Source organism: Vitis riparia, chromosome 7 (assembly GCF_004353265.1).
Source record: "Vitis riparia cultivar Riparia Gloire de Montpellier isolate 1030 chromosome 7, EGFV_Vit.rip_1.0, whole genome shotgun sequence".
Taxonomy (NCBI): domain Eukaryota; kingdom Viridiplantae; phylum Streptophyta; class Magnoliopsida; order Vitales; family Vitaceae; genus Vitis; species Vitis riparia.
This window is the reverse complement of record NC_048437.1, coordinates 25,207,459-25,219,121: the sequence shown is the minus strand read 5'-3', so window position 1 is coordinate 25,219,121 and position 11,663 is coordinate 25,207,459. Positions and strand designations below refer to the sequence as shown.

The 11,663-nt window shown below is 34.9% G+C and overlaps 1 pseudogene; it reads right to left on the bottom strand.

Annotated features, from left to right (window-relative positions):
- Positions 1-7,703: 7,703 nt before the first annotated feature.
- The window catches only part of LOC117918194, a 6,308-nt pseudogene continuing 2,348 nt past the window's right edge, over positions 7,704-11,663 (bottom strand).

Genomic DNA, 11,663 nt, shown 5'->3' with positions numbered 1-11,663 from the left:
CATCTGCTGAGGACTTTCTGAAAGACCACGTCTTTTCTCTATCAAGTACTCACGGTTCTCTCCTTCAAGAACCCTAGTAGCATTGTGTGGTTGGACACTAAGAAGAAATGCAAGTGCTATGACAGTGAAAACAACGTTGAGAAACCTCATGATAGTCTTGGTGGTGGGGCAAACAGTCTAGGAGATGTAATCGATTCGATATGTGGATGATATGCATATGTAGAGGAGATGGTGTTATTCGTTATTTATAAGCATGCATATCCAATGGTATGATTTTTCATTGTTTGATCTGTTTGAAGGGTTTGGATTCTTAACTATTAGGTTTTGCCACGAGGTGACTAGAAATTGAATGGTCATAAAGGAGAAACTGCCCTTGAATTACCTGAATGGCAAAGTCTAATTTCTCATTTCATTTTACATTCACACCAAGGGACGACAGTTGTTTAACGGAGGCTTGCGTTTCGAGATTAATGTACTGCAGTGGCCCATCTTGGGATCGGGGTCTGTACAGTACTGTGTTTTTTTTTATTATACCGTAATTTCTTCCTATCTGGAGCAAAGAATAAAGTTTTGATAGGGACGTGTTTACTTGAATTGAGGCTTGAAATTTTGGGGTTTGGTCACAGAGTTCTGGATGTTAAGCTTCTTTTTCTCGTAACATACACTGCTAATTAAGAATTGATCAGCTCTTTGCAGATGATTCCACTCACATGCACCGACCCTTCCATTATCGTCAAGACCTAAGACACAGTGCGTGTCCTTTCAAAATGGGGCATCATCCGTGGTGTATACGCATATGCATACCATTTTCACACCACCGCAAAGCTTATTTATGATCTTTTTTTCTTATGTTCAAATCTCTCTTGAGAAAATGCAAGAAAAATGCATATAAAACTATTCTCCCTTTTTCCCCAAAGGCACGTGATAAAGTGTTAATTGGGTTGATCAAGATACCTATCTTTTAATGCCATGGTCTCGGTCATTAACTTAGGAGGTCTTGAGTATCAAATTATTAAAGGCAAAATGTATATAATTAAATATAATTTTTATAAAGTTTCAAGTTTAATTATATTTCATATTATTTAAATAAACATAAAAATATGTTTATTATTTTTTAATATTAAAAGTTCTTTTAATTTAATATCTTCATATTAAATTTAATTAATCATAAAAATTTTCAATTGTTAATATTGATAGAAGTAAGTATTATTGTTTTAGTAATATGTTATCTAATAAAATTTAATTTATACATCTTATTTAATTGTATTAAAAAAAAAAGTTAGTAATTTATTTAAAATATAATTAAATTAAATTTTTATAATTTATATTTACGTTTCTATTTATTTCATTATATTCATTACCCATGGTATAAATACCACTATATTCATTACCTATTTTTATAAATACCCTAACACCCATGGGTAAATCCATTACCTCATTACCCGAGTTCCATCTCTTCATCCTCTCCATCCTCTTCTTCTCTTTCAAACCTTTTTTCTTTCTTTCTTTGCAATAGGATGAATGTGAATAAAACCATCCTTCCCATCCTCTTCTTCTCTTTCAAACCCATTTTTTTTCCAACTAGGTGAATGAGGATAAAACCATCCTCCTTGTTCTCTTCTTCTCAATCAACCGTATTTTTTTTATTTTCTTTGCAATTAGGTGAATGAGAATAAAACCATTTGTGATTGATTCTCCTCAAGACTCAAGTTCTAGGCTGTTTCTCATTTTGAATGGATCTAGACCATCTTTGAGTCAAACTCAAATATCGATTTCGTAGTAGGCTTGCCCAAGGCGAATAGGACTTGGCTGAGTTGTACTTGTCTCAGCTGATACTTTGGTCCTTGTATATACTTTTAACCGAGGGTGAAATTCACAGCATATAAAACTAGGTCTACTAACATGCATGTTAAATTATCAATAAAGTTCAAAATATTAAATTGTTAATTTATGCACCAATGATGAATATCAAGATACATGATCTATACTCAAAGTAATCAAAGATCTATGCAATCGGTGAACTCTCTGGGCACAATCCGTGTAGAAGCCAACAACATAACAAAGTGATATTACAAACTATCATCCTTACCCCCAATGAAAGATTTGAGTTAGTTTGGGCCTCTCAATAGCCTAATTACTTCTCTATCTTCTCCTAATAGATTTGTAAATATAGATTAAAAAATAGGATAAACATATATGCAAAGACAAATAGCAAGTTTGTTCAATCCAAAAGAAAAAAAAAGGACATGCATGCTATAAAATTTGATTGAAAAACCTACTACTTGTTGTCTTCAAAATGTCTTGTTAGTGAGATGGTCAGGATTTTGATTGAAAAACCTACTATTCTTCTCAGTTGGGTGGCTCGGATTATTTGAAAAGTTCAATTATGTCACAATCTGTAGAAAAAAAAAACTAAAACTTGTAGAGAAAAATAAATAATTTGAGAGTTAAGAATTGAAGGAAGGCACACACATATTTCACAAATGAGAATGCCTATTTATAGGCGTACAACCAAATGAAAATTGCAAAAAAATCTCAGCTACTGTAAGATTTTATTGGCACTACTTCTACTAACTAAAAACAGAAAATTATGGAGCAAGAATCTGATATGAAACAATAACAAAGACTTAGTCTAACAAAGACTTTTTCAAACTTCAGAGGCAAACTCTCATGAGTTCTAACACTCTTCCTTGAGATTTTCCTTGGACATGCCAAACTTCAACCTTAGGAATTCCAACCTTGATTTAGGAAGTGCCTTAGTCATTATGTCAGCAAGTTGCACATCAGTTGAGCAATAATGCAACTTGACAAGTGAATTCTTTTCAACTTCCCTTATATAGTGAAATTTTACATTCATGTGCTTGGTCTTGCCATGTTGCACAGGATTTTGAGCAATGGCAATGACTAACTTGTTGTCACAGTAAAGCTTTGTTGGTGAACTTTGTTCCTGGCCTAGATCAGCAAGTAATTTCCTTAACCATATTCCTTGATTTGTAGTAGCTGCTAAGGAGATATACTCAGCTTTTGCAGTTGATTGTGCCACTACTTCTTGCTTTCTTGAATTCCATCAAATGACACCTGAACCAATTGTAAATACATAACCTGAAGTGCTCTTCATGTCATCAACACTTCCTGCCCAATCACTATTAGCATAGCCATCTAGCTTAACTCCTATCTTTAAATACCAGATGCCAAGATTGTTATACCTCTAACATACTTCAACACACTTGTTGCAACTCCCATGTGAACATTGCTAGGTGAACTCATGAATCTTGAAAGCAAACCAGCTGGAAACATCAAGTCAGGTATGGTTGCTATCAAGTATAGTAGGCTGCCTATCAAGCTTCTATATGCAGAGGGTTCCTTAAGTTTCTCACCATCATTCTTTGAAATTTCTCATTTTGTTCTAGCGAAGTTGCTACTTCTTTGCATGATTCTAGCTTGAATTCCTTGAGAATATCAACAACATATTTTCTCTGTGAAATGAAGATACCCAAGCTGCATTGGTATATTTCCATTCCAATGAAGTAGTTCATGATGCTAAGATCAGACATCTCAAATACATCTTGCATTTCCATTTTGAACTCAACCAACAATCGTACATTGCTTCCAGTCATTAGCATGTCATCAACATAAAGTGACACTATGAATTGCAAACCATCCTCATTTTGTTTCAAATACAAAGTAGCTTCATTTTCACTCCTCCTAAATCCAAGTTGGATCAAGTGAGAGTCAATTATGCTATACCAAGCCCTTGGTGCTTGCTTCAAACCATAAAGAGCCTTGTGCAGCTTCTACACTTTGTGTTCATGCCCAATAACCTCAAAGCCTTTTGGTTGTTGAACATAAATATATTCAAGAAGTATACCATTTAGAAAAAGTTGACTTGACATCTAAATGGTACACTTTCCATTCCATTTGACCAGCAAGTGCAAGTAGCAGCCTTATAGTGTCATGTTTGGCTACTGGTGCAAATGTATCACCATAGTCCACTCCAACAACTTGAGCAAAACCCTTCACAACCAATCTAGCCTTGTGCTTGAAGGTTGAACCATCTGAATTGAATTTGGTTCTGAAAACCCATTTTACACCAATTGCCTTCTTAGCTTCGGGTAATTATGTCAACTTCCAAGTTCCATTTCTTTCAATAACATCAATTTCAGCTTTCATAGCCTCAATCCATTCTAGAAATCTTGTAGCTTCTATGTAACATGTAGGCTCAGCATGTACAAGATTGCACCTCTCATACACATAAGATAATGGCCTCACCTTAAGCACTGGTGTGTTTGAAGTTGCTTCAACATCAAGTGGATCTTCAAGACTTGAACTTTCTACTATTGGTTCAAGAATAGATGGAGTGGTTTGATCACATTTATGGACTTTCTTCAAGTCCCAATTCTAGTAGGAATTTTCATCAAAGTGCACATCTCTACTTATCACAATTTCATTCTACTCAAGCTATAAATTCTGTAACCTTTTGATTCTGCTGCATACCCAACAAAAACACATTTCTTAGCTCTTTCATCAAGCTTGCCTCTCTTGATAGATGGCACATGAAGGTAACACAATGAGCCCTATAAAGGTCTTTATTGACTAAGTTAAAGGAAATGTGACAATTAATTTGTTAATTATAGATACCTAGGTAGGCTAGGTGATTTTGAAAGAATAGCATGCCTAACAAGAAAACCAATCACAATCATATAGAAGATTTAGGGTGCGTACCTGGACCACTTCTTAAGAGCTATCATAAAACATCAATGGTTAGTTTAGATAATATATCACCCAACATGCGTTTTATCATAAATGATCGGGCAACGTAACAAATATCAAGACACCCAAGCACTATCAAACATAGACATAGTTCATAGTGACAATCATGTTTACAGAATTCAGAAGGTAGGTGATAGGGGGCATATTTGGATAGCATAAATAACTCATAATACGCTTCCTCAAGACATGGAGAGTTAGATAATAAATAATAAAACAAAAAATCCTAACACGCATATCTAATTAGCATAAAAAAACGATTAGAGTATACGAAATAATCAATTATTATATAATTCCTAAAAAAAATGTAAATATGATTACAATAAATGGCAAGGGTGGTAGCAAAAATAAGTTTTGAAAAGATTTTCTTATGTAGAGGTTTCACCAATTCCCCAAACTAATATACACAAATTTAGCCTAAAATTATCCCATTTATTTGGGACCACAAGCTTTGATTCGTGTTTGGTTCAAAACAAAAATTTTCATTAAAAACCAAGAAAGATGCAACCAATCAAAATATGGTTGCATATTATTTTTTTAAAAGAAGATTTTGATTCTAAAGACTCTAAATGAATTTTTGAAATGCACTTTAGGAGGAACATTTTGAGGAAAAGTTTTTTTTTTTTAAAAGAAAAGGATGATTTTCAAAGGACAATATTCAAGCATCAAACATAGCAATCCAAAGGAAAACAAAATCAAAAAATAAAGATTTAGAGAATCATGCCAATTAGAGTGGTGAGAGTAGGGCCAAACCTCATGGGTTTCTAGTGGCCTTAAAAAAAATTTGACCAACAATCACTAAGACAACAGACTAATGACTTCCTAATCAAACAAACTAACAAAAATATCATCCAAGACTAACATCTAGATTTCAAGAAATGCATGAATTAAGGTAAAAAATAACCAATCAAAGATTAAGGTCAACAAACTTAGCATATGGAGATGATAATATGGGATCATTTAAGGTAAATTAGCATTCTAACAAAATATGGTAAATCAAAAACCAAAGTTTAGCAATCTTGAAAATAGGAAAACAATAACATGCAATTAACTAGATTGACTATCCAAAAACTCCTAAAAAACTCAAACTAAATATTAATAGAATCAAAACCAAAATATGTCATACTCAAAATATGAAAAATAATAACATATGATTAACTAAATTAATTAACTGAAACTCAAAAAACACTAAAACTAAATATTGAGGGATCAAAATTAGAATTGTCATACTTAAGACATGAAAATAATAACACATGATTAACTAAATTAACTAAAATTATAATCAACTACAAAATTGGATATGAATGGATTAAAATCAAAATTAACGAAATCAAAATCGCATAAACTCATTCAAACTAAAAAAAATAAAGTTAATACTAGATTAAATTAGAATTAAAAGCATCAACTAATAAGATTGGCTAAACCATCAAATTGAATTGCAAATGTATTAAACTAAACAAATAAATAAATTAGCAAAATAAAATTAAACTAAAATCGGAATTAAAAATATGGAATTCATCCAAGGGGTTAATCAAACAATTGAATTAAAATCATAAACGCATTCAATTGTAGAATAAATTAAAATTGAATTAAATTGAAATTAAACTCTATCTAATAAGATTATTTGAATTGATGAATTAAAATCAATAAATGCATTTAAACTAAGAACAAATTAAAACTAAACTAATTAGAATTAAAAACACAAACTTTATTAGACATGATTATTTAAACTAAAGGATTAAAATCAATAATGCATTTAAACTATAAAAAAACAAATTAAAACTAAACTAATTAAAATTAAAAACACAAATTTTATTAGACATGATTATTTAAACTAAAGGATTAAAATCAACAAATGCGTTTAAACTGAAAAAAAAACAAACTAAAACTAAACTAATTAGAATTAAAAAGCACAAACTTTATTTGATGAAACTATTTAAACTAATGAATTAAATCGACAAATATATTCAAACTAAAACATAAACTAAAACGAAACTAATCCGGAATTAAAAAAAAAAAAACTTTATCTCATGAGATTATTTAAACTAATAAATTAACATCCTAAGCACATTCAAACGAAAAAATAAAATTTAAAACTAAATTAAATCGAAAAGAAAAAAAAAACGGGAAGTTACCTACCTCGTGTCGTTGATACCCCTCCCAAATAAGTGGCTCTTGTGCGTGTTTCTCAGAAAGTCTTCTTGGTAAGTCAAAGTGGCAACCGAATCCTTGTCTGAAGTCCTCTGCTATTCTCAAATCTGCGCGTGTCCCCTCTACAAAAATTGCTCTCGTGTGTCGATCTCCAAAAAAAAAAAAAACATTTCTTTGGTGTGGATCTCTCTGCCCAAAAAATTTCCTCGCGTGTTCTCTCTGCCAAAAAATCCCTCTCTTCTGTTCCTTTTCTTTTTTATTTATATTGCAGCACCTTCCTTCTATGGAATATTTTGTTTCCTTTTTGAACGCACGTGGATATGGGAAATGCATATATGAATGGCTCACTTGGAGATTTCCTAAAGGATGCAGTCGTGTCCGAACGGGTAACAAAAGTGTCATCTCTGCTTTCCAACTGTCCAGCAACTAAAGCGAATAAGTAACAAGGTTTCTTGAAGGGGTTTTCCCAAATGCATAGTGTTTGTCATCCTAAAGGTCTCCATGCTCTATGAGATTTCCATTAACAACAGTACTGGGTATAATGACTTATCGCCTTCAATACGACATGTATATTTTGCCATAATGTCAGGGGGATCCTGATAGAATGTAATTTTTTGGAAATCCTCTACTTCATATTGTGTACAGAAATTCCCGGATGGCTTGTAAAGGTCCTCTAATGATGTGTTCTTTTGCGGACATATCTCAGTAGCAATTTCTAGAGTAAATTCACCACTTGGAAGTGATGGGAGTGTCAGGTTGTGTCCCATCCAAATTCTGCAAAGTTATCACGGTAGCTTAGGGTACACCACGCGACCAATAGCATCGTTGTAGGAACCCCTATTCTTATCTGCAAAGTCGAATACCCATTTTGCCCGCGTTACAAGTGTTTGGGAGTATTGAGAATCAGAAGCATTGAAAGCTATGGAAGCTGCAACAAGCGCGGCGGCTATATCTGCTGTGACTTCTGAACCGGGAGACATAGTGTCGACTTCATAAGCGGTCCGAGGAGCGTCCATGTGTTCAGGCCTTTCCCAACAATTATGGTCACCGAAGGGATCGCCAACAAGAGCAAAGACAGTGCCAGGAGTGGTGGTAGCTTTGAGCAAGTAGACAGTACCCCATCAAACGACGTCTAGTGCATTTTGAAGGTCTGGGTCCATGAACTGCCCAAATTCTCACACTCCATGCTAGAAGGGTTGTGGTGAATGCCATTGGGAAGTTGAATTTTACGTTGTCTCCAACATCATAGTAGCCTCCGGTTAAAATGAAACCTTAGAGATAGGATCATCTGTTAAATTTCTATATTCTCCATTAACACCAAACACACATACAAGATATATGTATATATATCAATTCATTCAAAGATCATGCCTTCATTTTCATTGGAACATACCCGAGTCCATTTTGTTTTGTTGAAGAGGTACAGATCTTCTAAGGTTGTGGAGGGCACCACCTTTCTGTGATTCTCTCTGATGATGGGGAAACGGGAGAAAAAAGTTTTATTTTTGTTTTGAAAACGTTGTCATCATCAAGAACATATACTATTCTATGGATTTATACCCTCCTGCCTTAGGGACTATACCCTTTGGCTATTGGGCCTCACGAGTCTTAGGCCCATCATCTAAAGGCCCGTGATGGCACTAGGCTCTACACATAAGGTGGCCCATACTCTGGAACGAATACAAAATCATATGTATATATATGGCTAGCTAAATCCTGAACAATGGTTAATATGATGTCGGTCCACACATGCTGGGAGCAAAGAGCATACAATCTTCTTTATTTGACTCATTTGGATCGGTATTTCTAATGGATCTGATAGTAAGAAGCCTTTATTCTTGACCATATCTGCAAAGATGTAAACCAACCAGAACTTTTGGATCTCCACCTAATTGGAAGAACTCCAACCCAACATTCAAGACAAATTCTTTGAAATCAGAATGAGTTGCCAGTCTGACTGTATGACCACATGCATGTAAGCCTTTTCCAATGGCAACAAATGGTTGTACATCTCCTTGTGTTCCAACAATGAGCATTACTATTTGAAGTGAAGGTATACCATTGTCTATTGCATCCACATGTTCTTCAATGATAACGTCATTATAAGCACCTCCTGCTCCAAAATCAAGGCTTTGGGGTTTTGAGCAGTATCTTTCTGCCGCTTGGCTGGAGGTTGTTCATCAGTTCTAGTGGAGCTTGACTTTCTCTTCTCAAGGGGCATTTTTCTTATGGGGATTCTCTATCTGATCTGTTGATGCAGCTATACTTTTGGACTCTTGTAACTTAAATAACTGTAGCTCTGCCAGACGAGGTGTAACATTTCGTACAACATGATCCAAATCTTCCAGTGTGCCAAATTCCCTTTCAAAGCGCAACCAAGAATGACATATGTCCTCTGAACCTAACCTTCTACTGTAGCATCTCTTATATATAGATCTAGCTTCATTTATATGGCCTGCTTCAAGTTTCATCGCAATATAGCCTTCCCTATCAATCATAATCTAAGACCTCTTCTTGCCGAGGTAGTGAAATTCTCCTTTTCCAGATCTGTCAGTCTCCACTTTCTATATATAAAAAATAATACAAAATTCATTTCCTTTTACCTTCAGCCGTGATCTGCCTTCCTTTTTTAACAATATAAATCTTCTTTCCATCCTCCATTCAGCTGTGATCTCCTCTCCTTGATGGCTCCAAGTCTCATATAAAATAAAATTAAAAATAAAGTTGAAATAAGAAATCATATAATTGGAAATATAATAAAATAAAATAGAAAATCAAATCACATGGCCACAAAAATCCAAGATGTCAATTCATGGAATTAAAGAATGAATGAATAAGTGAGTAAATAAACAAATAAATTGATAAGGGTAAAAAATAAATATTAGATGTATGCAATTAGAAAAAAATCAAGAAATTAAATTAATGCAACGGATTATAATAATTTGAATGTCAAACTCAAACTCTCAAAAATAAAAAAAAAAATTCATTTCATGCAATATATAATCAAGCCAATACTCATCCTATCTCAAAAAAGGAAGTGACCAAAATCAAGAACACACCTAAGTGGACTATGAAAAAAGAAATGTCCAAGTGACCTATTCTGAAAAGGTGCCTAAGTGACCTAAGTGACCTAAGGTGAATGTGTGCAAGTTAGAAGGTGTGTAGGTGGATCTAAGCAGGTCAAGGTGAATCTAAGTGGGCCTAGGGTGGTTCCTAATGGGATAAGTGTATCTAAATGAAGCCTAGTCTAAACTTGAAGGGCAACCAAGGTCGTAATGTAGAACCGGATAAACCCCTTAACCAAAGTCTCCAAAGTGGCTCAGAAAAAGTAAGCTATACGAGTAGTACTAGTAGGCCACCAATGAACTATTATGGAGCACTAGAAGTGAACTTAAGGGTATGTGATAAATGGACAAAATTGAGGGTCTATAGAGTCATTGGCAACACGTATAGAGACTCATGATAAAGAGGTACATCAAGAACCGACCATTTATAAGAGTGTGGTTTCTACTCAAGTCACAACCACTCATAAGGCACCTAAGGTAGAGATGCCAAAGCCACAAGTCTTCAATGGCAAGAAGGATGCGAAGGATCTAAACAACCTTTTGTGGCACATGCATGGAGTGGTATTTTGAGGTAACAACACTAACTGATGAGGCTGTTAAGGTACACACAACCCTCTACCTTACAAACATGATTACTCTATGGTGACGTCGGTGGTATGTTGATATAGAAAAAGGCACATGCATTAAAGACAAATAAGTTGCCTTTAAGAGGGAGATTGATAGGCAATTATACTCGAAAGATGTACCTTACCTAGCAACAAAGAACATGAAGTGTCTCAAGCACATAGACTTGATTCATAAGTACATCAAGGAGTTCTCTACACTCATGCTTGAGATTCCTAAAATGATAGAGGGGTTGTTCAACTTCATGGACAACCCATAAAGTTGGACCACATGAGCTAAGATGTTGTGGTGTCCAAGACCTTGCCATGACCTTGGTAGTAGTGGTGTCCTTAGTGGAGTATAAGAGGGGATACTTCTCCAAGCCAAAGCCATTATCAAAGGGTAACCATGCTAAAAGTGGGGGAGATAAAGGGTCGAAGAGCTACAACTCCTCTAAAGAATGATTGAACAAGACCTCTAATGCTAAGGAAGACAAGGGCAAGTGGGAGGAGTTCACTCTTAAGACTAGTTGCTTCCTATGCGATAGTTCACACTGGACATGAGATTGCCCTAAAAGGAAGACCCTTAATGCCATGATTAATAAGAAGGAAAAAAAGTGATGCTCATATCGGGTTAATGTAGCTCCTAAATGCCTTTAAGACTGAGTTGGTGCCAAAGACTCCTCTCAACAAAGGGTTGATGTACGTAAAAGCCTATGTGAATGACAAGCCTACAGAGGCCATGGTGGACAAGGGTGCCATACACAATCGTCTTTGTGGATAAGGTAAAGAAACTAAAGTTCCATGCATCCAAGGAAGGTCAATGGCTTATGGGAGTCAATTTTGCTACCAAGCCACTCTAAGATGTAGCATGGGGGTTACCCTACATATTGACACTTGGGAAAGCAAGATGGACTTTATAGTGGCATTGATGGATGACTTCAATGTTGTGTTAGGGATGGACTTCCTATGCAAGGTCAAGATAGTGCGGCTATCCTTTCTATGTTCCATGATATCTTAGAGAAGGAGACACCATTTGTAGTCCTTATGGTCACCAAAGGTATGCTCATAACCCTTT